Raw genomic sequence first — 25,746 nt, 5'->3', positions numbered from 1 at the left:
ATTTATAGCCTCTTTGCCCCTTGACAATTTTTCATTTTCATTTTCAGAATTTTCATTAAAATACTAATGGAAAGAATTCCAGAATTAATGTTCTCTCCTCAAAGTCCATATTACTATGGTCCTATTCAGGTGCCACTTTTTAGTTTCTTTTCACTTACAAATTTTATTGTGTAGGATTGCTTACTTTTTCTTAGTTTTATATTTACAAAATATGGTAAACAAGTTCTTTTGTCTCCGGTTTTTCAGGCTGAAAATGTGAAATAATCTGATATGGAAAATGCAGGATGAAAGATCTAGAAGTGACTTTTTGAATCAGTAGAATGTGATATGGTGGGAGATACCAACCTAAACCTACACACACACACACAAAGAGAGAGAGAGACAAACAGACAGAGATGGATGATAGGGATGATAGCCAGCGTGCCTTGTTGAGGAATTCTCGTCCACAAGTCAATAAAAGGGCCAAGTTTGAAGACCCTTGCTATAAAGCATGCTCTAGTAACAGGCAGGTTTTAATATTGCAATGCACTCTGGATGCAGAACAGAGCCCTGATGCCAAAGACCACATCAGACCTGCACAAGATTTTTCTATGCAAAATACAAAGCACTTAAAATTACCTCCAAATCCTTTTATGGCTTGAGTCAAGTTAACTGAAAGAATGTGATACTGAATGATTTTTTTTCTCCTTCTCCTGCTATCTAAAAACATGCTACAGGCACATCCTTACATCCACCAGACACTGGGTCAACACCTGAATGGCACTGCCTGCCTAGCCACTGTATTACTGTAAGATGGGTATTGCCATTAGTCTGATGACAGCACAGCCCATACCACTGAATAATCTTGATAATAATGCTGATACTAAAGAAGGTGAGAAACACAAGCCCTTAGGTGCCCCGTGCAAGGGAAGTCCAAGGCTGGACCTCTTCCTCCCCAAGGGGAACAAGTGATGGAGGAACAAAGATAAGTTGTTGGTATCTGGTTGATGGTATCAAAAGCTATCAAGAGATCCTGGAGAACTAGGAGGGTTATATCAACCCATCCCAAGGTTTACAGAGATCATCCATAAGTGTGACCAATGCCCTCTCAGTACTACAATCTGCCTTGAAACCAGACTGAAAATTTGAACTCTTACCACCCTCTCCACAATTCTTTCCAGTTAATTGAGGTCGGAAAAGCCTCAGGGACCTTCCATAGGATTTTCTTAGCCGGAATCCAATTCTGACCAAAGCCAATCAATTTTGATAGATGCCTAAAATATTCTTTACAGCAGCAAGGGGTCCTCTGGCACCTCCTCAACCAAAAAGGGTCCTGGTTACCCAAAACAATATGAAGTGTGAAGAAGTGAGTTTCCTTCACTTCTCTTATCCCCACAAATCAAACACAAAATGGCCTGTGAGAATGATCTTGAGAGACAGGAGAAAGAACTGCAGCCTGGACAGCCACCATGCTGTCTCAGCCCACAGAAAGAAAAACAACATGGGAAGGATCTCAGAAGGAATCCTCCCTAGTTTTCAGGAGAATAATAATAAACTGGGCAAGAGGTACTTTCAGACTTGGAAGATTGTATTACTATCTTACAATTTAAGGGCAATGTGAGTACTGAATGGTTTGTGCTTCTTGTCTGGATTAGCTCAAAGGGCTGACACCAAGTCCTAATGAAGGCATTTATCTGAAAAAGCTTTGCTTTTTTTTTTCTTTTGCCAGTGGCCCTCAAAGTGCTGTTGTGTTACTTCATCTCTTGGAACTTGATGTAAACCAGTGAGCTCTGTGGGATCCTTGGTTATAGACCTGTCCACCAGGTATGATCCAGTCCAAGGCCCTTACGCCTGCTCATTCCAAGCTATAGTCAGGGCCTCGGTCATGGGAATAATCTCAAATTCTCTTTGAAACCTCATTGAATCCATGACTCACTTGGGGTGGAGCAATCAAGTAAGTCCTGCTTCCCTGCAGTGGAGAGCAGCCAAGAAAAAGCCCAAGGAAAAGAGGGAATGATCTGTCTATGGCAAAGAACTGATATTAATATCCTCTAACCCTAGATCACAATTCCAGATCCAATGTGTGACCTCCACTGTGTTTAAATTCCATATTTCTGCTTGGAAAGAATATCCAAAACAGTTTATAGTGAAGACAACACAAAGAAACTCTAAAAACACATTTTTTTAAAAAAAGGGATTATTTAAACAGGCAAATAATAATTTAACTCTGGTTAATTGTTAGTTTTAATGGCTAGTTTAAATATCTGGTTTTACTTTTATTGCTCTACTCTGAAGTGCCAAGAGACATTGGCTGTCAACAGTAAAACAAGTTTAATTAATTGACTAACTGATCTTATTTGATTTTTGACTGTCTATCTCAAAGATAAATATCCTATAAAATATATGTTTTTACATGAGTCGGTTACAAGGTAGGGAACATTATTAGCATTCTCTAATATAGAACTCCTCTCTTACAAACAAGAGATTCAACATCTGTATGGACAATTAGGCTGACCTTTGACCTGCTATATAAGTAAGAAGCTTACTGGATGGGATATCATGCTATATATCTCCAAATATCTTCCTAATTCTTCTAAGGAAGCCTAGGGACAATGATTTGGCATTTTTCATCTGCTCTCCTCCTATTACCTCTGGCTGGAACTCATCATTGTTAGATGGTGAAGTTCCTGCCCAAAAAAGGCTGTCTCTGAGATACAGTCACCAAAATGATTGCCAGCTTGGAAAGCCATTAGGACAACCAGAAGGCTAAGGGCACACAGTTTTATACTTCGTTATGTATGTTTTTTTTTGCATGTTTATTGTGTCATAGCAGAAAGCATTACTATTCAGTGAACATCTGTGGAAGGTGTGCTTGTTAGATTAGACTGAGAAGCCATCTAATAACAGAATGATTCTAGGCATCTTACACTTTAAAAAGGGAAAAACAAGGATCCTATGTACCTGACAAAAACACTCGATACTGGTGTTCCCTGATCAGAATAAGAAAATGATGTGTCCCTTTTGAAATGATTTTGGGAAGATAACAGTGTTGAGGCAGATATAGAAAACTTGGCTCGTATATTTCAGTTAACATATTTTGATCTCGCCACCTCTCAAAATCAATGCTGTCAGGTCAGACAGTCATCTGGTCTGATAGTGCTATTTTAAATTCTGGATTAGTCATAGTAAAGACTATTATCCCTTTATATAATTTTGGAGGAAAATTGATCTAGTGTGTATTCTTCTTGTTGTTGTTGTGCCATATCCATTATCGGACGTTGGCAATCCTGTTTTTATCAGCAGCCGCACGAAAAAGTCCCAAACCAGTCCCTTAGATTTTGAAGCCACAATGTTTTTCTTCTGCCTGGACCTCGTTTGCCTTCAATCTTTCCCTGGAGGATTAAATGGAGTATGCCATATTTTTCTGGATGTCGCATCACATGTCCGAAATATTCTAATTTTCATTTTTTAATTGTTTTGATGATTTCCCTTGGCTTTCCCAGGCCGCTTGTCAACCCAGCTATATGTAACAGCCGCCTATAAATCCACAATTCAAATGCTTCTAGTCTCTTCAGGTGGCCTTCTGTCAGAGACCAACTCTCTACTCCATAGAGCAAGATAGAAAAAAATATAGCATCTGACAAGCCTGATTTTCAGTCTTAGGCTTATGTCATGACTGCAGAAGACCTTTTTCATTTTGAAGAATGTTGTTCGAGCTTTTTCTATTCTTGTCTTTATTTCAACAGTCATGTCCCAGCTTTCATGTAAATTGGAACCAAGGTGTGTGATCTTTTCCACTTTTTCTAGTAGTATTCCTTCTGAGTTTATTGGTGATAAATTAACGGGTTGTTTGCTGACAACCATGATCTTGGTTTTTCAGATGTTAAGCTTCAAGCCGTATTTTTCAGATATTTCTGTGACTCTGTTGATGGGGAGCTGAAGATCTTCATGCTTACTGGCAAGCAGAACTGTATCGTTAGCATATCTTAAGTTGTTGATCCAAACACCGTTTACTTTGATGCCAGCATCGATGTTCTCCAGTGCCTTATTGAAGATTGACTCAGAGTAGATATTGAACAACAGTGGAGACAGAATACATCCCTGTCTCACCCCTCTTCTTATTTCTGCATCAGCTGAGTATTTTTGGCCTAGTCTCAAATTTGCTACCTGATGCCAATACAGATTCTTTATTATTTGGATGTCTTTGTCATCTAGTCCCCCTTGTTTCAGGATTTCTAATAGTTTGCTGTGTCTTATTTTATCAAAAGCTTTTTCGAAATCAATGAAGTAAACACTGTGATTGACATCTCTACAAAGCTGTACAAGAACCTGAATGCTGAATAGCGCATCTCGTGTACCAAAATTGTTTCTGAAACCAAATTGTGTGTTACCTAGACGCTCTTCAATTTTGTTGTATATTCTTGTGTGAATTATTCTCAGGAATATTTTCAGGGCATGACTCATTAAGCTTATTGTTCTGTATTCAGTACACTTCTTTGCATTTATTTTCTGGGGGATTGTCACAAAGGTTGATTTTAGCCAATCATTTGGTATCTTTCCTGTTTCATATATCTGATTGAAGAGCTGCAGTAAAAAAATCTTCCCATTGTCTTCCAGCAATTTTAAAATTTCTACTGGGATATCATCAGGTCTCGTGGCTTTTCTTGTTTTTGCTATTTTTATTGCATGTTCAACCTCTTCCATAGTGATATTTGGTTCAGTTGTTATACTTCCCATATCTATATCATCCCTAGTGTCCTTAAAAAGTTCTTCAATATATTCCTTCTATCTTTTTAGTTTTTCATCCTCATCTAAGATAATTTCCCCCTCTTTGTCAACTAAATTGTTGGTTTTCTTTTTGTAGAGGCCTGCTGCTTCTTTCACAGGCTGATGGATAGGCATCTCACTAGCAATGCCTTTTTGGATATTTGGTCCAAACATCATTGAGGCTGGAGAGCTGTTGGAAAGCTGAGGTTGCTAACATCGTGGAGATCTCCTTGCCTCTCAATGAAATCTGCTTTATTACTAATTCTGAAGCCATGTAATTGATGTAAAGGAAGAGAAACAGGGCAGTCTGGTTTTAAGACAGACAGATAAGACAGCCCAATGTATTATTTTTCATGCTTCCTGGTGCTTTCCCTGGCCTAGCTGTCTGGGGTAAATCTAAGAGATGGGTGTTGGAAAACCCAGTCTAGTAGATTTAGAAGACTTCAACAATCATGCTAAAGCCTCCTTGACAAATCTAGTTCAGCACTTCATGGTCCTGACACCTACTGAACTTTTGAGTTCATCTAATGGTTTGACACAAAATAGGTCAACTTTTGATTCCATTTTTTTAAACTTGGCAAAGAGAAGGGGTTCTATATGTATCCAGGGAAATTAGAATTCATTTCAAAGGGGCAAACCACTTCCTCTTGAATCTCAAACTGGTATTGACAGAAGGATTCTTGAATGCTTAGAAAATTACCCTGCTAACAAGACTAATGATCCTGTCAAGTTATGTAAACGTGAGACAGAAAGGGCCACCAATACAAATGTTCCTTGGCATTTTCTTTCCTTTTTCTTTTCTTCTTTCCTTTATACTGTAATAGTATAAATCTTGATACATTCTGTTATTTTCTTATTTTATTTATTACTTTATTTGTATACAGCTTTTATTAATTTTACAAATAATTCAAGGCAGAGAACACATCCAACACACCTTCTTCCTCCTGTTGTCCCTGCAACAACAACTTTGTGAGCTCAGTGGGGCTGCTAGTGAATGGCTGGCCCAAGGTCACCTAAGGCAGGACTAGAACTCACCGTCTCCTGCTATTAAGCCTGTGGCTTAACCACTAGACCAAGGGTAGGCAACCTTGGCTCTTTTATGACTCGTGGACTTCAACTCGCAGCATGGCTGGCTCAGGAATTCTGGGAGTTGAAGTCCACGAGTCATAAAAGAGCCAAGGTTGCCTACCCCTGCACTAGACCAAACTAGCAAATTTCAATGCAAACATTTTCAGTGCAAATTTCCTTGTATTTAATCATGTTTATAATATGATTAAATTTATGAACATTCTATTATTTAGAAAGCTTAAACTACTGAAAATAAGAAAAAAGTAAAAAAAATCTATCAATATTAATAGTATTTAAGATCTCAATATGGCAAACATAAAATTATTTAACTGTTCATCCAAAATTGAGTGTAACATAAAGGTACAGATTGTAGAACGGAACATGAAATTATTGGCATCAAATATATAGGCTAAAAGTATAAAATTAAGGAGGGAAAGTGTGCCAGGAATACTTGATCTGTCTACATACAATCAAAATATAAGATTAATGCTAGGAACAGATTTGATACACATAGCCAGGGGAACAATGAAAAAAAAAAAAACAGGAGACACTGAAAACTGGAGCAGCACAAAAAAAAAAGAAAAGATGTGAACATTTCAAAGAGGAAAAGATCCAAGTGGCTTCCAGTACAAGCTATCACAATAGTCAGGAAAAAAGGAGCATGAAAGCCTTGGGCAACAAACAGAACAACACAGACTTTCAACATCAAGCAGAAAAGGATAAGGATTCTTGATTAAGACATCTAACAAGTAGAAGTAAATAACAAAAACAAGAGAACGACAGGTGTTTTAAGAAGACTGGAGAAATCACAAGAAAATGTATAGCTAAGGTAAATAATCAAGTAATCAGGGAAGTGAACTGAGAGAAGCAAGCGAGATTAAAGGAAGATGAAAAGAATATGCTGAAATCCTTTACAGGTAGGATTAGAGAATGAGGTAGAGAGAGAATATATTCAATAACTGACCCCACTAGAAAGCTGTCAAAGGTACAAGGACCAAGTGCAGAAGGAAACTTAACTAATCAATTTAAATATTTAGACAAAGAGGCAGTTAAAATGCTAACATCCCTATGTCAACAAATAAGACTGTGCTGTTTAAAAATTGACGAATATTGATATATCTATACTTATACCAAAACAGAGAGATAAAAGATAATGTACAAAGTATTGAAATGTTGCACAAATTCATCTTACAAGCAATGTATTATCTATTTTAAAAGGCAGAATCATATAGAGAAATACCAACAATAGATTTTGGAAAAGGCAGAGGGACACATCACATAGTTAACTTATGATGGATAAAATGGAGAACAAGATGATTTCAGCAAGGCCTTTGATTGTGTAGTTCATGTCAGAATGTGCAATATATTAAAGTCAATAAAGTGCCTTATTCTTCTGAAGAACCAGATTCATAGTAACCAGATGATTCACAATATGGATGAGAATGAGACAAGGATGCACATTGTCCCCACATCTTTTCAACTTATACCATAAATATATTTATATGGATGGTAGGGCTGGAAGAAATGACAAACTGGGATTAAAGATGAAACTCTAAACACTCTTAAGAGTTTGACATGTGCATAGAAGAACATGCTGTTAGCTGAAAGAAAAATTTTAGAAAAGCTAATTATGAAAATAAAAACAGAGTGAAAATTATAATACTAAATATTAAGCAGGCAGAGCTAATCTTTACCAGCATGCTTAGCAAAATCAGCAATGGCACTTAGACTAATATAACGCTCCAGTGCTCTCTGAGCAGTTTACAGTGTCTACATATTGCCTCAACAATCTGTGTCCTCATTTGACCGATCTTGGAAGGATGGAAGACTGACTCAATTTTGAGCCGGTCAGGATCGAACTGTGGGCAAAGTTAGCCTGCAATACTGCATTCTAACCACTGTGCCACGACAGCTCAACTTTTCCAATCCACTGGAGGAATCCCTACTAGAACATTCTCAAGAAATGGCTATTCATCATCTGCTGAAATATTTTCAGGAAAAAAGAGTTCACTGTCTTCTAAGGACATCAGTTCCTTTACTGAACAGCTTTAGTATTGTTTAATATATGATATTTTGTTTATTGTATCTTGTCTTCTGAAGCAATAATCTTCTGTACCACAGTTTGTACATAACTATGTTATGTTAGGTTAGGTTCAGCACTTCCAATCATTCCTCTTAGGTATTTCCTTCCAGTTTCCTTTATGACCTATGTTGCTTTCCTCTGGACACAGTTTCACAGTTGTCAATACCCTTCCCAAAGTATAATATCCCAAATTGGACACAATATTCTAGATATGATCTGATCAATTCAGAAAGGAACTATGCCTTTTTGAAGTAAAGATAAAGGTTTCTCCTGTCCAGTCGTTTTTGACTCTAGGGTGCAAAGTTCTTCTCCATTTCTTAGCTGAGGGAGCAAATGTTGTCCGAAGATATTTCCATGGTGATGTGGCATGACTATATGCTGAAGTTCACGGAATGCTGTTGCCTTCCCACTGAAGTGATATCTATTTATCTACTCACATTTTGCATGCTTTTGAACTGTACATTTAGTAATTTTAAACTGCAGAAATGTATCAAAACACACATGAAAACAAGTAGGACAGTTTGCTCCAATCCCAACCTTAATTTTGCTGTCCTTTAACCTACAGTGTTAGTACATTATAGATAATTTGGATTTATTTTATAAAGCAATATATTGTCCCTCAAAATAAGAAATATTAAACCATGCTTAAATTAAAGTCTAGTTTCTCTTCCTACATGCTTATTTTAAAAAATCTAAGATAGTTTACCACAAACTTCATATATTTAGCACTGTCTGTTCTTGACATGCATGTTTTGGGGTACTCTGTTAAAAATAATTTTCATTAGGAAATAGATAACCTGTAATGAGAGGTGTAATTTCTACCTAATTTCTAGTACCCTCTAAAACAGGGGTGTCAAACTGGCGGCCTGTGGACCGGATGCATCGCATGCAGGCCATACCCATCCCGGCTCCACAAATGCAAAAAACATCATGATACGTCATGATGCGTCACGTGGCACAATTGAGTTTTACACACCAATGCTCTAGCATTTCATCATGTTGATCTGGGTGGGCTACAAAGAAAAGATTCAAAGCAATGGACTTAATCCCAGGAAAATTTTTCTGTAGAGGCCCATGAAATTGTGTTGCCCAACAGAGATTAAAGTTGCTAACTCTGTTTTCCTCTCCACTACCAAACCTAACTGGGGTGCCTGTTGAATCTGGTATCAGTGTGGGTAACAAAAAACAATTCCAACAATAGAGGAACAGATATTTCTCCCCATACTGCAATCTTCTGCTGTGCTGGCAATGGTCATTCTAATGCTCAAAAGTTGGGTCTATAGAATATGCTAATCTAGGCTAAAATGAGACTGAGTCATCTGTGCTAGTATTGAAGCATCATGTGACCAGATTCAAAGTTTAGGAGGTTTGTTGTGACTTTGACCAATTGTTAAGCCAACAGTTCTAAGCTGAGAACTACCTGTAATGCTTTGATGTCAGTCAATAAGCTTATCTGCCTTAATTATGATCTGTGCTAATTAAAAACTAATTTAAAGTAGAAAAATAAAATAAAAAATAAAAAGTGCAAAAAAGGAAAAAAAGAAAGAAAAGTATGTGTGAAGAAATTGTCTCCCCTCCATAGCAACAAATATAAACAATTTTGGTAACATATCATCTTCCCTTAAAATAGAACAAACGATGCCATCTCTTATCTATAGACAAATCTTTAAAGCCTCATCATTCAGTCTTGGTCAGTAAAAGTTCACTGAGGTTTATTACAAATAACAATACCTTAATCAAACCTTTAACCTTAATCAAATAAACCAACTTTCTAATTCTTCTTTTTACTTTTAACAATCATGGTCCTTAAACCCCACAAATGAAGTCCTTGAACTATGGAACTTGATTTCTTCTCATTTTGTATTAGTCCCTTCTAACACAATTCTTCACAACTTTAACAGGGTTTTTTGCATATCCAACATAAGAACGTTATCCAGGACACTCTTAGTTTGGTAAAACATCAACTGGTTTCATTTAAATATCCATTGCAGCATCTCCTTCCATATCATTCCCATGGTCCATCCTTTTTAAATCTACTTTCAAATCATATTCAATCCTATCTGGAAAACATTGTTCCTTTTCCATATCAGTTTCCAAACAAAATATGTCCATGACAGACATTTTTAAAATCCACAGGAAGTGTGAGTCCTACTTCAGGGTGGCTTTGGGCTAGTCACTCTTTCTCAGCCCAATCCACCTCACAAGATTGTTATCATTGTTGTTCATTTTGTTAACAAGAGGAAGGTGTATTATGCGTATCTATTGAGTTATTTATAAAAATAAAACCAAGATTTAAAAAAATTCTAAAAACATTGTTCACAAACATCCTCCAATGTTAAAGTATTCTATATTAGTTAGTTAAACTTACATGCTTTTTCCCTTTGATTGTAATGTTTAATTCTTTCTGGTTCTTCTAATGTCCAACCTTCAAAATCACCTCTCTCTCTCTCTCTCTCTCTCCCTCTCTCTCTCTCCCCCTCCCTCTCCCTCTCCCTCTCTCTCTCATACACACACAAAATTCAAAACAGCCTTTTCCCATAAGAATTATTCTTTTAGTTTCAAAATCTTATTTCAAATCCATCTAAACCTATAGTCTATTTATTTATAACTTTCTGAAATGAACTTTCTAATCACACTTTTGTTGCTTACTCCTAAAAAACAAGATTTTTTAAGTTCTTAAATTATATAAAACATCAAAACATCTTCTACTAAAGGTAAAAAGAAACTCAACCAGTATAGTAAAGCCTCCCTTATGAAGATTCCTAATATCCAAAAAGCAGCTAACAAGCAATTTCCAAAAATGATTAAGAAAGGAAAAATGCAAACCTTTTTTTTTCCTTTTTAAAGGTGCCGAAATGCTGCGTAGGGTACAATGCCTTTCATCTGTCTCCCAGTGCTCTAAACTTGCCAGAGACCACTATTTTGAAGTCTCCTTGTGAGGAGCAGCTGTCTGGAGAGTTTGTGGGCAATCCCAGTCTAGAGATGAATTGCAAAGAGTGGACTTTGCACTTCAATTCTTCACTCCACCACAGGCAATGACTCCACTCTCAGGGGAACTATCATCAATTTGCCATTTCTTTCCCGGAAATGCTAATTCTTGGTATCCTGAAAATTCCTCTCATTAAACTATAAGACTAGGTGAAATTAAGCCAATCCTATTGAGGATTACATACTCTGATAGTTACATTCCAAAATAAATACAGCTGAGTCTTTTCTATGTTTCTATGAGTATTTCACATCACATGCTATCTGTATTTTTAAACTGGAATATTAAGGACTAAATAATTCAGACAAAGAAAGCAGATGTTCTACCACTGAGTTACAGCTTTACCCACCGAGGGTTGCCTGCTAAATAGCAGCTTTTGTAGAACAATATAATCTGTCATCAAATGGGAACAGTTGCCAGGAAAAAATGCACATCAGAGTCCACACACACAATTCTTGTGGACATACTGTATGTATTCACACACAATCTCCCAAACACAATTCAGGGTTTGATTTGTGAAATCTTAATAGCCCCTTTGTATCTTCTGAAATCTATTTCTAAAACTGACAAAACAGTATTTTCCTAAGTATTCTGCTTGCTAAACCCAAATACCACTAACACTCCAACTTATTCTTCTATTAGATAAAACCCTCCTTTTGGAAATCTGTCAAAGTTAGAATTTAGGATTTTTTCCAGAACTTTTAGGGTTTCCTTTGTTTCCAACGGTGTTATAGAAAATGTACAAGCAGGTCTACATTTTGCAAATGTTAGGGTGAAAACAAGCAAGGGTATTTTATACACTATGATTTCAATCTATTTTTCCCCAGTCCAGTATATTTCTCTTGCAAATATTCTGAGATTTTGGAGAACTGTTGTAAACACATCATGACAGTTCTTCAGCTGATATCAACAAACTGAAGAACCTCCAATTTGCCCAAGTTATTGAGAAGACCCTCTTTAACAATTTGAACATTTCATCCATCTGCAGCAGAAAAATAATCTTACACTAAAATCCCTAACTTTTGACCCCAAATATTAATGTCCAACTATAAAAGCTGTAAGAGGCAACTCTAAAAAGTAACTTTAAAAAATCATAAGAATCTTAATATTCAAGTTCCTAGCTTTTGACCTGAAGTAACACTGCCCAGACATAAAAATCATAATTCATAGAGATAAGTAAACTCCAAAAGAAGACTGTTTACCTAACTGCTCCAGGACTGCTCCTGATACTGGGATTTATCCGTTTTAAAAAGAAAGGTTTTACAGATTTCTCTCTAAAAGAAGTCTGGAAACTGGAGTAAAAACATATTAGATACAAATATATGCTTTACTTATGCTTGCTGCTTAAATGTACCATTTTATACTGCCAGGGATAGTTTTAAAAATCTAGACTAAAATGTATATTGGTCCCCCTTTCATAATCCTATATTTAAAAGTCATAAAACAAGTGTTTTTATTTTAGTTTTAAAATTATTTTCTGTATTTCTGAAATTACAATGTAGCTACACAGTTTTTTCCAACAAGTTTCCAATCATGACAGCCAGATGGGGCGTTGTCTTACCTGAACGCCTTTTCTCAGCAGGATGATGTAGAGTCCAAATGGATGGGTTCTATGACGGCCTTCCTGCCTGGCAGACTGGGTAAAAACTTCGGCCACACCCCTTCCTTTGGGCGTGACCCCAGTTTTGACTTAGGCGAGAAACTTTGTTGGAATTAACGTTGCAGCTCTTTATTATATCATTATTATCTCCCTGCCTAGACCTATCTTCTGGGTGGGCTTGGACTCTACATCATCCTGCTGAGAAAAGGCGTTCAGGTAAGACAACGCCCCTTCTCCAGCAGGATGGCTGTAGAGTCCAAATGGATGGGACATACCAAAGCCCTCATGTCCCCCTGGGAGGGAATGTCTAGGCTGCCGAACTCTGAGCAGATACGACTTGTTGAAGAACTCTTCTGCCAAAAGCCGCGTCTGCTGCTGCTAGGGAGTCTAAACGGTAATGTTGAATGAAAACCGAAGGTGAGGACCAGGTTGCGGCCCTGCAAATCTCTTCCACCGGAGCTTGCGTTAGCCACGCCGCAGATGTGGCTGCGCTCCGAGTTGAGTGGGCAGTCACCTGAGTGGGTGCTGGCAAATCCTGTGAGACGTATGCCTGTGCTATGCAGGCTCTGATCCACCTGCCTATGGTGGAAGGAGATACCTTCTTTCCCATAGTTGCTGGTTGAAAGGACACAAATAATGCTTCAGTCTTTCGGAAAGCCGAGGTGCGTTTCACGTAGAAACACAGCGCTCTCCGCACGTCTAGCTTGTGCCATCTGTGTTCTAGCCTATGTTTGGGTCTTGGACAGAAATCAGGAAGCGTAAGTTCCTGAGATCTGTGAAAGATGCTATTTACCTTCGGGATGAAGGTCGGGTCTGGTCTAAGAACGACCCTATCTTTGAAAAAGGTACACAGATCCTTCCTTACTGACAGTGCTGCTAGTTCTGAGATTCTCCTTGCTGAAGTAATTGCCACAAGGAAAGATACCTTCAGTGATAGGTGATGGAGTGAGCATGTTTCAAGAGGTTCGAAGGGTGCTGATGTCAAGGCTAGAAGGACCTTAGGCAGGTTCCAGGACGGGTACCTGTGTATGACTGGGGGCTTTGTGTTAGATGCCCCTTTTAAAAAAGCACTAATCGCTGGATGTTGTGCTAGGGAAGTTAAGTTGTCGCAGGAGAGTACAGTTGAGAGGGCCGATATCTGTCTGCGGATAGTATTGACTGACAGGCCCTTATTAAGACCCTCCAATAGGTAATCTAGGATATTAGGGATAGATACTGCGGTCGGGTCTAGGTGAAGCGAAGCGCACCACCTACAAAATCCCTTCCATGTAGCGTCGTAAATCCTATTAGTGGACGCTCTTCGTGATGCCTGTATGATCGATATCACCCCTGCCGAATAAGATTGTTTAGTTAAACTTTGCCGCTCAAATGCCAAGCGGCTAGATGTAGCCACTGGGGATCTGGGTGTACAAGCTTGCCCTGACTGAGTTTTACCCTGTCCGGGGGAGTCCTCCACGGAGGTGATATCGAAAGGTCCACGAGGTCGGCAAACCACGGGCGCCGTGGCCAGTGAGGGGCAATGCAGACCATCTCTGCGCCCTCCAGGATCATCTTGCGTATGGTCGCCGGTATTAATGGCAGCGGTGGGAAGGCGTACAGGAGTTGCGCCGGCCACCGGCACCTGAGAGCATCCGTTCCCTCCGATCCCGGGGACGGGAATCTGGAGAAGAACCTGGGGAGTTGTGTGTTCTTGTGGTTGGCAAATAGATCTAGGTGCGGTTGTCCGAACCTCCGGGAGATCTCCTCGAAGAGACCGGGTCCAGACGCCATTCCGACTGGTCCACCTTGGCTCTGCTCAGGGAGTCTGCCTGGGTGTTTGTCTCCCCTGAGATGTGTTCCGCTCTGATGGAACTCACATTGGTTTCTGCCCACCGAGCCAGAGCCAATGCTTCCTTCATTAGTTTCACTGATCTCGTTCCTCCCTCCTTGTTTACATGTGCCTTGGCGGCTACATTGTCTGTTAGCACGAGGACGTGCCTCCTCGTTACTAGGTGAGAGAAATGACGGAGGGCCAGGTGTATGGCCCGGAGCTCTAGCCAGTTGATGCTGTGTGACAGGTCCTTCTGTCCCCACTGGCCCTGTGCTATCTGGGTTCCCAGGTGGGCTCCCCATCCGAACAGGCTCGCGTCTGTCGTGAGTGTGACCTTGTTCGGTTCCCTGAATATGCTCCCCTTGAGTGTCGTGGGGGATAGCCACCATTTTAGTGATTTCATCACCTGTGCTGGTACCAGCACTCTCTTGTTGGAGGTGCTGAGGTTCCTCCTCTGGTAGGGTAGGAGGAACCACTGCAACTCCCTCGAGTGGAGCCTTGCCCATGGGATGATGCCCATGCAAGATATCATCTTCCCCAGGAACTTCGAGAGTTGTAGCAAGGACACTCTCCTGATCTTTTGAATTTGGTGAATTAGCTTAGATATGCTGATCAGTCGCTCCTGGGAAAGGTATACCCTGCACTGTGACGTGTCTATCACCGCGCCCAGGTGTTGCAGTCTCCTTGAGGGAATGAGGTGGCTCTTGTTTAGATTGACCGAGAATCCGTGCCCCTGTAGGGTTCGGATTGTGGTCTCGAGATCTGCCCTTGCTTGCTCCCGAGATCTGGATTGAATCAAGATGTCATCCAGATAAAACTGAACGCGAACCGGGATCAACCTGAGATGGGCCGCTATTACAGCTAGGATCTTGGTGAATACCCTTGGTGCTGATGATAGTCCGAAGGGTAATGCCCTGTATTGGTAATGCCGACCCGCGTAGGTAAATCTGAGGAATTTCCGGTAGCTGGGATGGATGGGGATGTGTAGGTACGCCTCTGTGAGATCTATTGAGGATAATAGATCGTCTTCCCTGACGCTGGCTAGGATGGATTTCAAGGAGTGCATCTTGAACCTCCTGTACTTTATGAAATAGTTCAGGCCCTTCAGGTCCAAGATTGCTCTCCACCCTCCTGATGTCTTTGGGATAACGAAGAGGATAGAATAAAATCCTCTTCCCTCCTCTTCCTTTGGTACCCTCTCTATGGCCTGAATTGACAGGAGGTGGGCTATGGCCGAAGTTATCAGCCTCGTCTTGTGTACTCTTCTGGAGATGGGACATCTGATGAACCGGTTTGGTGGGGGAGAACAGAAGTCTAAGGTCAGGCCATGCCTGATCGTTTCCAGAACCCAGGCATCGGTCGTGGTCTGCTCCCAGACCTCGATGAAATTTCCTAACCGACCCCCAATGGGAGTATCCTGTTTGGCGTCACTTGGTACTTAAAGGATCTGCCTCCCGCTCCCCTATATGGGCGTCTGGACTGGAACTGGCCCCTGGCTCCCGGGCTTTGGCGATCCTGGGTTCGATCCTGTCTCGGGTAGAAGGATCGTGAGCCTCTGGGCCAGTCCCAGGATTGCCCTGATCTAAAGGGCTGTCTCCATTCCCAGGGGCTTCCTGGGCGGGAGCCCTGTCTCCGGAAGTCCTGACTGCCTCTCCTGTCTAACTTCTTTGATGGATGTACTAGGATTTTTTTCTTGTCTCTGCCTTCGCTGACATGTGGGTCCAGAATGGAACCAAATAGGGCTACTCCACTGTATTTGGACGTCGAAAGACGCCATTTGGACCTCAGGTCTGTCTTCCAATTTTTGAGCCACAGTAGCCTACGCAAGGCCACTGTGGCCGCAATGGATCTTGCCGCATACTTTGTTGCGTACAGTGAAGTGTCAGACACGAATTGCGAGGCCGTGAGGAGCTTAGCCAATGTTTGGTGTACTCTGACCTGGTCTGGAGGCACCGTGCCTTGCAGTTCCCTCAGCCACATGATACTGGCCCTCGCGAAGAATGATGATGAAGTGGCTGCTCTGGCCGCCCAGGCTGCAGCCATATGGGAACGCCGGAGGGAGTGTTCAAATTTCTTCTTCTCAGGTCTCAAGACCTCCGCCATGTCTCCTGGAATCGCGGAGGTAGAAAATAATGAAATCAAGGGGTTATCTACAGTAGGAACCTCTAGCATGTTAGAGAAGGAGGGAGATAGGTTGAAAAGCTTTCTTTCCGCGCTGTTAGGTGCCGGTGGGCTTGCAAGTGAGGACCATTGTTCCTCCAGCGTGGTCATAAAGACCTCCGCACATGGAATGTACTTATCTTGTGGAACCTTTTTGGCAAATAGAGGATTGGCCTCCTTGCTTGTTGAGGGCTTCTCATCCTGTACTGATGTTAGGTTGACTGTGGAAACTGCCTTTATCAGGAGTGATTTTAGGAGCGCTGGGTTAAAGAGGCCAGAGCTCGTCGCCTGCTCAGGTGCAGTCTCCTCGTCCTCCGATAGGGGCATGTCTGACATGTCAAGGTCTACTGAGTCACCCTCTCCCAGTTGAGAGGAAGTTTCAGAGGTGCTGGTAGGGGGTAGCCTAGCCCGTCCCTTACGGGGTGTGTGAAAGGCCACTTGCCCCTTAGAAGCCATGAACTGGGAGAATGCATCCTGCATGAATGCATGAAATTGTGCCGACCATATGTTCTCCTGCGCCTTGTCGCTGGGGTGAGGCGCTGGAGAGTGGTCGGGTGAAGAAGCTGGTGAGGAGGGATTGGAGGAATCTAACTGTTCAGTTTCCCCAGGAGGAGACCAAGTCTTGAGCACTTCCTCGGCAGTAGGTTCTGTGCTGGGTGCCACCGCTGGGACAGGGGAAACCATATTTGTCCCATTGGCATTGGTTCTCTGTGCCCTGCTAATTTGCCTTTCTAAAGCCAAATGTCTCCTCAAAGCCTCTCGCTCAGCCGTTTTAGACTGTCCCTTCTGAGAAAGGTGCTTTGTTTTAGCTTTCTTCTTCCCCCCCACCTCTGATTCAGAAGATCTGCGTTTTTGTTGTTGCTGTGGGGGGGACAATTGAGGGACCTGTGTGACTGAATACGAGACATTGTCTGCCATTGTGCCAGACACCCCGAGTAGGCAATGCCTGGAGTGGGGGAATAAGATACGCAGATCAGATGCAGATGCTTGGGGCTGTGCCCTCTTCTGCCTATACAAACAATGGCCGGACAGACAGGATTCTTTGGACAGAAGATCCTGCAAGGCAGTGACTAAAGGTCACTATAGGAACAGTTAGGAAAAAAAAAAAAATTCTCCTCACCTCCTCACCTAGTCCAGACAAAAGTGCAGTTTAAATCTCTCTCTCCCCCGGTCTGTGGCTCTGGTAGCAGACCACGCTCAGAACTGATAGCAGTTCTCTTCTTTTATTCCTCTTCCTTCCTCCTGCCCCAATGCCTTAACGTAAAGGGAAAAAAAAAAAACGGCGGGCTAAACTGCTCGTTTAAAATGGAGAATGGGAGGAAGCCCCGCCTCCCAATAGTAGCCGGATGAGCCACGAGGCTCCAACAATGGCGGTCCTTAATAGCCAGCGACAGGGTAATTAACCGGCTTGAGTGGCTCTTTTTGTCCTTAAGGGGCTGCGCCTCTCCGCTGGGGGAGAAAAAACGGCGCTGGGGCTCTGCCGGTCGGTTTGGGCGCGCTGCACTTCTCGCGCCGCTCAGCTGATCAGCGGCTCCATTGGCCGCCGGTTGTATTTCCCGCTCAGCTGTTTGGCGCTGAGCGGCATCTCAGCTCCTCCGCCGGACGGAGTGGCGTCTGTGCCACTCAGCTGCCCGGCGGGCCTGGAATCGGCGAGCGATCCAGGAAATGTCCCCGCGCCAAACAGCTGTTTGGCGGGTCGGGAATCCGCGGGAGATCCCGTGACCGGCCCGAGCCCCCCTGGCTAACCGCCCTGACGATCCTCTCACCACTCCGACGATCCTGCTGGGAGTCCGTCGGTGTCCTATTCAGCCGCCAGAGATCCCTGCTTGCTAATGCAAAAAAAAAAAAAAAAAAAAAGGGGAGGAAAACTGGAAGAGGAGATTCTCTTATTTTGTTGAAATCTCTTTCTTTCCTGAGAGCTGCTTCTCGCACTTCTACCAGGCTACGAGACTGAGTCAAAACTGGGGTCACGCCCAAAGGAAGGGGTGTGGCCGAAGTTTTTACCCAGTCTGCCAGGCAGGAAGGCCGTCATAGAACCCATCCATTTGGACTCTACAGCCATCCTGCTGGAGAATAAAGAAGATTCCCACACAGGTTGTTTATTGTTTGCATGTTTTTTGCTAGTAGTAACACAAAGCTCCTATTTTTTTCTTCTGCTCCTAATTTTTTAATTAGATTATGGGTAAACATAATCCTCTTTATTAACTGCATTTTAATTCCATATATGTCTCTTCTATTCTAAAAAAGGGCCATGACTAGCAATCAACTGTTCTAATTCTATGTTTTTACTATAATGCTTCCTCAGAAAGGTACCATCAATTTCCCCCAAATGTGGATAATACATACATAGTTCAAGAAACAAAGGATTTCTATAAATAATGCTCAGCATGATGTACAATTTAATCTTCGTGGTAATTCAGCGTCTGCTTAGCTGAACTTCCCTGGATCTTCAGTAAAGTAAGCAAAGTCTGCTCTTCAGTCCATCAAGCTTGTACACAACATATTGCCATACTCCTTGACAAGCATATATTAGGATTCAGTTAAAAATGGTCTCACAGGCAAAACATTCAGTTATAAGTAAATAACTGACAGAATGAATACAAAGTAGTGTTTCTCAAGTCACAGGTGTTTTATTAAAGCTACCTTCTATAAATTAAACACCATAAGTAATCATCTTGTGGCAACCTGCCTAGAACATGTCCATTAAGTGCCTAATACACCATCTGGAAAGTGATCATGTCTAAGCACATCCAAGAGAAGTGTAAGTATCAGAAAAAGACCAATATTGGTATTCTAGATTGTATCTCAAAGCATGCAATCATAAAAGATTCCACTATCCTTTATTTACCATCACATATCTTCTTATGTGACACTACTTACTGTACTTTCTGGCATATAAGATGACTTTCGCAAGTGTTAAAATCGGCGCCGAAGTCGGGGGTCGTCTTATACGCTGAGTCGTCTTATACGCCGGAAATTACGATAGTTTCCGGCGTATAAGACGACTTTCTAGGCATGCGACTTGGCGCCGAAGACAGGGGTCATCTTATACGCCGGGTCGCCTTATACGCTGGAATATATGGTAATTGTATTGCTCTGCTATTCACTTTGCTAGAGAATGCATAGTACTGTAGGAGATATGAAAAGGTATAGGGCTTCCTGCCTGAGTAGGGCGTTGGACTAGATGACCTCCAAGGTCCCTTCCATCATCATCGTCATCATCATCATCATCATCATCATCATTTAAGTGTTTCTTAGTACTAGTTGCTGAGAATATATAAAAGAAAACAGCTGATGCCTTAATACATTTTAAAATGCCCAGAGCTATTCAGATGGCCATGCAGATTGATAAAAACCACGCTGGACTAAGTGTCCTTTGATCAAATTAACCATATGATTTAGATGAGGGAATTGAAAGAGAACTCATCAAATTTGCAGATGATACTAAACTGGCAGGAATAGCCAACACCCCAAAAGACAAACTCAGGATTCAAAAAGATCTTGACAAACTGGAACAATGGGCCCTATCCAATAAAATGAGTTTTAATGTGGACAAAAGCAAAGTTTTACATTTAGGCAGGAAAAAAACAAGTATAAGTACAGATTAGGCGAGACCTGGCTCAAAAATAGTAACTGTGAGAGGGACCTTGAAGTCCTAGTGGATGATCAATTGCATATGAGCAGCAGTGTGCAGCAGCAGCCAAAAAAGCTAATACAATCCTGGGTTATATAAACAGAGGCATAGAATCAATGATAGCAGTATTCCAATATTTGAGGGGCTGCCACAAAGAAGAGGGGGTCAAATTATGCTCCAGGGCACCAGAGGGTCTATACATATGTTGTATATAGTGTGTTTAAATGTTTGTTATATATGTGTACACTTTAAGAGCAAGCAAATAAATTTCATTTTTAATGTGTGCCATTGTGCCCACAGTAAAAAAATGACAATAAAGGTTATTTATTATCTATTATCTCTTGTGAGTGCTTCATCACTGGAGGTTTTTAAGAAGAGACTGGACAGCCACTTGTCTCAAATTGTATAGGGTCCCCAGCTTGAATTGAGGGTTGGACTAGACGACCTCCAAGGTCCCTTCCAACGGTTCTTCTGTTATTACATAACTTTTAATGACCATCTGAACGTTACATATATAAATGACACTTGTACTTACTAGATTTTTCAATAACACAAGGCAGTCAACATACATAATATTACTTCCTCCTATTTTCCCAACAATATGCCTGTAAATTGAGTTGGACTGAGAAAAAAATGACTATCACCCAGCTGATTGTCGGGCCTAAGGTAGGACTAGAATTCACTGTAATTGCCTCAGTTGTCCCGCCTCCCCTCGTTTGCATTCCAATTTCACAGCCTTCTTTCTTCCCATTGTTTCTTTTTCCACCCTTCCCATCCTTGTCAACTCCATCTTTCCTAATGTTGTTGCTGTTGGTGTATTTTCTGACCGCCCCCCCCCCCGCAATCATTCTGGGCCACACATCTGGGTCCGGCATTGTAGATGCCTTTCCGTTGCTGCTCCCCCCCTGCTTTTCCCATTTATCCACCTGCTGTTCTTGCCCTCTGCTGCTTATCCTTATCGGCCCCATTCCCTCCAGTTTCCCTTTGTGCTTAGGTGCACGTGCACACAGTAGCCTCCTGTCCTACTGTCTTGTCCGCACTCGACAACTGAGGCAATTACGATCAATTAGGACAGACGGCCCTATCACACAGTCAATGGGCAAGAAACTGAGTTAGCAAGATTTATAAGAAAACTCCCCACCCCCCGACACTTACTCTGCTGACGCTGGCAGTGGACCAGCGAAAGCTTAGGTTGTTTTTAGTATTGTAAATAGTTGTTTTTTATTGTTTTAGTTTTTAACAATAAACAGCTGGTTTATATCCTTCCCAGAGTTCGAGGATTTTCTATCATTGCACAGATATGCCTGGGATTCATATTTTTATATTATTAGGAATGAATATGTATGTATGTATGTATGTCCTTGATAGCTGCAAAAATGCGAATCCCGGGCATATTTGTTCAATAATACAGCCTTCAATCTCCAGGAGAGGTATAAACCAGTTGTTTATTGCTAAAAAGATATTTAAAAACAATAAAAACAACTATTTACAATGTTAAAAGAATACACACACACACATACACATATACACCCTGCATTTTAAAGAACAAATTGTTTTCATTTTAAAAACTGTTTTAAAACATAGAAAGAATATATTGTCTAAGTGAATCTTGTAGCAAGAAGCAACCTAAATTATGTAAGGTTGAACAGAGATTAAATTGGCATACTGATTGCAAGTTAATATATGATGACAAACATTTATTTATGTATTTGTTTTCAGAGAACTTATTTGATTGGACTTCTTTCTTTATGATGAACCTCAAAGCCAAATGACAGCAAAGGAATAAGGAAATTTTTAAAAAAGTCCCACTGTAAACAACCAGTGCCATCAATAGTTCTAAAGTGATTTTATAAATATTAATACAAACCATAATTTGCTTTTTAAAATAATTCATCTAAAATTGAAATTCAATCTGATAATAAATCAGTCACAGTGGCTGTTTATTGCATAGGTTTTTTTTTGGTTCTTTTTTATTTTTTGCATATATTAATATTTAAAAACAGCATCCTTATTGTGCCTTTCTTGAACAAAACGTACTCTTTATTGACTCTTTTATAAAGCTGCTTTTGTGTTCATACATGTGTAAAAATGTACACCCCAACTATCAATGAAATATCTTTAAACTTATAAAATCAAACAAAGAGAAACCAAATCTGCAAAAAAAAAAAAAAAAAATCTCAAGGTGAAAAACAAGGTCCTGCTTAGAAATCTGTCTTCTTTCCTGCCTACAATCCACCTCCTCACTGGCAACCACCCAGAAACCAAAATGCGTTTTCTAAACCTGTGTTTCTCAACCTTAAGCTTTAGGATGGGTGGACTTCAGCATGGGAATTCTGGGAGTTCAAGTCCACACATCTTAAAGCAGCCAAGGTTGAGAAAAACAGTTCTAAAGCAACAGCTGGTGGTAGTGATTTCCCAGTAGTAGCCTTGGCATCACCTCTCTGTCAGGAAAAGCTAAGATGGATTTTTCTATGTGCATATTTCATACTTTACCCCCCAGATCAGAGTTCTGACTTTTCTATCATGCTGTCCAACTTTTATACCATAGAAGCAGAAAACAAGCGCAGGGATGTTCCCCCTTTCCAGCCCAGCAGATCTAGCATCAAGTAACAGATTTCATTGCAAGTATGTTAAGCATCTTTTAGGCCAGTGGTTCTCAACCTTCCCAATGCCGCGACCCCAACCATGTGGTCGTAAGTCGAAGACTACCTGTATTTCCCTGCGGGAAGGGCAGGAGGAGGCGCGCAGACTCCGCCTCCTCTCCTGCAGCTTCACGTGGGCCATTGCCCAGCAACCGCCTCAGCCCAGGAGCGCCACGCATGCATGGTGCTGCCCCCTGCACCGGCTGAGGCGTAGCTGGCAAGCAGCAGCGACGGTGCAGGCCGACCACCGGCTGGGACACCAGCTGGCCCAGCCCAAGGGAGGTAAGGCACCCGCCGGGCCCCATGTGCGCCAGCAACCCTCCCTGCACCCGCTGTTGCCCCACTAGCCTTACCTTGGCCACTGCACATTCAGTGTGGTGGCAGGCAGGCACTGGCGCTCCTGGGCGGCCATGGCATGCGGCAGCAAGGGCGCAGGGCGACCATCGGCTGGGCCACCAGCTGGCCCACCCCAAGGGAGGTAAAGCACCAGCAACCCTCCCTGCACCCGCCGACCTCCCACCTCCCACCCCTAGCCCTCTTTTACTTACTTTTAGTAGTTGCTCAGCAGGGAGGGAAGCTTTCTAGAAAGTTTGCCTTGCAGCACCGTTTGCAGACTGGGGCTTTTGGCAGGCTCAGCAGGGCAGAGACAGCCTGGACAATTCCTATTGGCTTTTGAAAGCCAATAGAATTAGACTCTATTCAAGAGAGTCTATTCTATTGGCTTTCAAAAGCCAATAGATTCTATTGGCTTTCTAACACCAATAGAATAGAGTCTCTTGAATAGAGTCTATTCTATTGGCTTTCAAAAGCCAATAGAATAAGAGGGAGTAGCATAGCTAAAGAAAAGGGGAAAAAATGGCGGATAGCCTTGTTTGACGACCCCTGTGAAATGGTTGTTCGACCCCAAATGGGGTCGCGACCCATAGGTTGAGAACCACTGTTTTAGGCTTCTAGTATCTCAACATATTCTTCACTTTCCTAAATATTAAAAGGCAATCTTGCTTAAAATCATTGTCACAACATTTGGTAACAGGATTTAAAATAGTTACTTTGCATATGAAAATCATTTCTGTCAAATATTATAGAAGCATAGCTCTATCATGCATCCACCAATGCAGCCAACCCAGCATGCAGAGCTACATATTGAAAGCAGACAGGAAAGACCCCAGATAAAGTTCATTTATTTCAATGATGCTTAAGGAAATGCCTCTCAATATTCATAATTTTCCATTTCATCATTTCATACTACTGACCAGCAGACTCAACAAATAAAGAATTCCTAAGGAATAGATTCAGATTGGCCCTATTAAGTGTTTTTGCAGTAACTAGCTAGATACTATGGAAGTTATTTGTTTCTATAGATTCTCTGAAATATATATCTTAGTATATTGCAAATTTAGATTTTATGGTTTTTAGTATGTAAAGTCTGAAGGTTTTTAGTTTAAACAATCTGAATAATCTGCCAATTGTTGACCGGATGAATTATAACTATATCAATACCAATAGCACTTAAACTTATATACCGCTTCCCAGTGCTTTACAGCCCTCTCTAAGCAGTTACAGAGTCAGCAGGTTGCCTCCAACAATCTAGGTCAATTTCATTGAGGGCCGCATCAGCATTGCGGTTGTCCTCGGGGGGGCAGGTAGGTGTGGCCAGGGTGGGCATGGCCTACTGGGTGGGCATGGCCAGCTCTACATCGTTCGCATCAAGGGTGCCTGTGGGGCCTGGGTAGGAGTGGGACAGTCTGAGGGTCTCTGGCAGAAGGGGGTGGGACCGGGGCAAGCGCCAAGGCATGGTCCACTGGATGACCCTCACTGTTCCTCTCCTTCCTCCAAGAACAGAGTGGTGGGAAAATATTTGAGATGAGGGAGGGAGAAAAACAGGCAAGAAACGCAGCTGGGGAGGTGTCACCCTTCGTGAGGAATGAAGAAATGCACCATCACCTGGAAGTGGCCAGCACATGGCCCTCGCCTACTTCACATATCTGGCTTGGTGGGCTTTGGGGGAGGGGACGCCATGAGCAACGTGAGAGTTGACATTACCTACACAATGCCGTCCAGCTCCCAGCCTGCCTGGTTTTAGCAGGCAGCCAGGCGCTCTCCTCACAGTGCTGAGAGGCAGAGCCAGGCAGCATGAATCCAAAAACAAGCGCGACACCACCCAGCCCCCAGCCTGCCCGGCTGAACTGGGCTGTGTGAAGCTCGCCAGCTTTGCACCTTGCTACCTTGCTGAAATCAGGCAAGCTGGGGGCTGAGTGGCGGCACGCTTCTTTTTGAATTTGCACCGCTTGGCTCAGCCTCTCAGCGCTGTAAGGAGAGCGCCCCACTGCCTGCCAAAATCAGGCAGGCTGGGGGCTGAGCGGCATCGTGCTTCTTTTTGGATTTGCACCACCTAGCTCAGCCTCTCGGCACTGTGAGGACAGCGCCCCACTGCCTGCTGAAACCACTCTCCCGGAGCCCATCAAGCCAAATATGTTAAGTAGGCAAGGGCCATTTGCTGGCCACTTCCAGACAATGGTGCATTTCTTCATTCTTCACAAAGGGTGATACCTCCCCAGCGCGTGCCAGGGGGCGGGGCCAATGCGGCAGGGGCTGGTCCCTTGCTGTTTCCAGACGGCCTTGTGGAGCTAAGACTGAATGCGTTTCAGCATAGTTGGCCACCACAAAATTGTACATTGGCTCCCGGGAGGCCTAATCTTGGTCCTCATCTTATTGATCTTGGAAGGATGGAAGGCTGAGTCAATCTTGAGCAGTAAGAATCAAACTGCTGACAGTCAGCAGAATTAGCCTGTAATACTGTATTGTAACTGCATTGGATTGGATTGGATTGGATTGGATTGGATTGGATTGGATTGGATTGGAACGGAACAGAATAGAATAGAATCTGGAAGAGACTTTGGAGGTCTTCTATCTAGTCTAGCTCCCTGCTCAAGCAGGAGAAACTATACCATTTCAGACAAATGGTTGTCCATTCTCTTCTTTAAAACTTCCAGTGTTGGAGCATTCACAACTTCTGG

At 42.1% G+C, this 25,746-nt stretch overlaps 1 protein-coding gene across 7 annotated transcripts in view; it reads right to left on the bottom strand.

Moving 5' to 3' along the window:
* Positions 1-25,746, bottom strand: part of PLXNA1 (plexin A1) — a 452,635-nt gene that overhangs the window by 164,577 nt on the left and 262,312 nt on the right. The window lies entirely within an intron of this gene.

This window comes from Crotalus tigris, unplaced genomic scaffold, assembly GCF_016545835.1.
Source record: "Crotalus tigris isolate CLP2741 ecotype Arizona unplaced genomic scaffold, ASM1654583v1 scf7180000023829.5930981, whole genome shotgun sequence".
Classification (NCBI taxonomy): domain Eukaryota; kingdom Metazoa; phylum Chordata; class Lepidosauria; order Squamata; family Viperidae; genus Crotalus; species Crotalus tigris.
This window is presented reverse-complemented; position numbering and strand designations above follow the sequence as displayed.